General features: G+C 40.6%; 1 protein-coding gene across 1 annotated transcript in view; it reads left to right on the forward strand.

The window, feature by feature from the left end:
- Positions 1 to 2,500, forward strand: part of LOC138024137 (cystathionine gamma-lyase-like) — a 21,657-nt gene that overhangs the window by 11,380 nt on the left and 7,777 nt on the right. The gene's annotated exons all lie outside the window — the stretch shown is intronic.

Below are 2,500 nucleotides of genomic sequence, written 5' to 3' on the forward strand. Positions count from 1 at the left end.
GTTATTCTAATGACGGCATAACAGCCACACCCATCTCATTGTTTCAGATACATGTCCCCAGACACCCGTGTTACACAATCTAACTGGGTAATACCCATATAATCTAAATTTAGATCAGCGGGTGCAAGCCATCTCAGATGATCATCCGAGTCATCCAAGCAACTCATTAAATATGTGTTTCCTCTATCACTTCAATTACATGAAGTTTACCCTATACTTAGAAATTTTCTCGTCAGGAAAAAAAAAGGAAAAAAAGAGAAAATAAGGAAATGTTTTGTTTAAGATGATCGACGGACATGGATGACAAAAAGGTTGAACCTATTCCGTTAGCCATGCGTAAGGAATCATTGATAACCACCACACCATCGAAGCACGCTGCTGAATGAAGGCGAATTTTTATAACATTTAAATAGAAACCCGTTACCAATATTGGAAGCTAATCGATTTAAGATGGGTGCTTACTTAGAATGGGCGTTTAGACTTAAAAACAGTTTATCAGCACTATTCAAAATGGGTGCTTACACCATGCATGGTTGGATGACTCGGATCATCATCTGAGTTGGCACCCACTGATCTAAATTTAGATTATATGGGTATTACCCATTTAGATTGTGTAACACTGGTCCCCCAGAACCACTCGACATAACGGCCCATGAACCTCTGCGTTCACCTTTGCAAAATTGGTTTAAAATTCTCATATTAGGGTAATAGCCAACCGAGAAATTCATATTCACGTCACATGTACGTCCCTTCGAATACCATTCAGTACTGACATAGAATCCATATGAAGAATATATATGAATGATCACTGATTTGAACTGCAGAGTTGAGATGATTGATTTAAGAGAGATCATCGCTGTGAGATGAACAACTTAAGCAGTTTCGAAAGAAGCCTGTTAAAGTTTGAACTTGGTTTAAACGAATGACCGTGCGATTGCACTGCTCACCTCTCAAATGTCGTTTGGTACACTTAATGGAATACCAATAATGGTAATCATGATAATGTTAATGATGATGATAATAATAATGTGGATGCAGACGTGGCCCTTATCTGAGCTGCAAGGAAGCGACAGGGAAAGCCGCAAAATCATCAAAGAGAATGGTGGTATACATTCACTCGGTTTAAATGAGCTTTTATAGCTCCCAAGAGAGGATGGAGGGAGTGGTTTTAGAATCGGTAGAGTGTGAGTATAAGATGACAAAAATCAAATTATGCAGCAACCAAGACCCCACCATGAGCATGGTAAGAGGATTTGGCAAGAAATCTGTCCTGATGGGTAGTTGCTCCATAGTAAAAGATGATAACAAATACTCTAATCACTCGAATTGGGTTTGAAGTTTCAGTTTTAACACCCTAATCCATGAGTTAGACTTGATGAGAGAGCGGACTTGTCCTAGGAAGAATCAGAGCCATACCATTGGATTATGGAAGCGGCGATTGCAAACTCAACTGAGTCAAAGGACTCAGGCGGGACCTAAGCAGAATAGAATTGTTGAAAGAAGCCAAGTGGATAAAACAACGTCACATGGAGGGCCTGGATAGAAAGTACAGGTTGAATGAGAGAGGCCTAATGTACAGACCTGAAGTGCTGAAGCAACGAATTACAACCAAAGCCACCAAAATAAAGAGATACGAGGAAAGAAACAAACAGGTCAGACAGAACAGCCACTTTAAGATGGACCAGGGAACGTTTTTTAAAGAGCTACAAGGAGCCAGAAACACTACTGATGAGGCTCCTGACCCAGAAGGCTCTGCAGAGCGAGAAGTCAGGGCATACGAAGGATGAAGAGTTCCTGAGAGAGTTGAAAGAGGTGTTAAATTCAAGCAAGCAAAAGAATATACCCATAACTGCAGAAAGTGTTCCACGTTACCTGAAAAGCTTACCCAAATGGAAAGCTCCTGGCTTCTGGCTTGAACATTTTATTTGCATCGCTCACAAACTTCAAGATTGTCTCACTAAAGTACGTGTTCCGTAATGGATGACAAAAGGGTGAACTGTTCTTATCATGAAGGTCCCTGGAAGAGGCACAGCAGCAGGGAACCATCACCTCCAATCATGTGGAAATTGATAACAGGAATCATCTCAGATGAACTGTATGGGTTTCTGGACAGGGAAGGCAGGTTACCAGAGAAACAGAAAGGCTGTAAAAGGGGCTCAAAGGATACTTAGAGAAGCTAAAGCGTGTACAGTCTAAATTACGAAAAAAAACCTTTGATATGATCCCGCACCCTTGGATCCTAGAGTGTCTAGGTATATTTGGAGAGATCGACAACGTAGAGACCCTGTTGGTGAATAGCATGAAAAACTGGCAAAAAGTATTAACATCAAGTGAAGACAAACTCGGAGAGGTGGACATAAAAAGATGAATTTTTCAAGGGGACTGATTGTCACCACTCTTGTTTAAATGTTTAAGTAAAGTCTACGAGTCCTCAGCTTCTACGTTCACTATGAATGATGAACCGAAAGTTTTGAAATGAAAACAAAGGAGCGGTTAGTAA

The sequence above is a fragment of the Montipora capricornis genome, chromosome 11, assembly GCF_036669925.1.
Source record: "Montipora capricornis isolate CH-2021 chromosome 11, ASM3666992v2, whole genome shotgun sequence".
Classification (NCBI taxonomy): Eukaryota; Metazoa; Cnidaria; class Anthozoa; order Scleractinia; family Acroporidae; genus Montipora; species Montipora capricornis.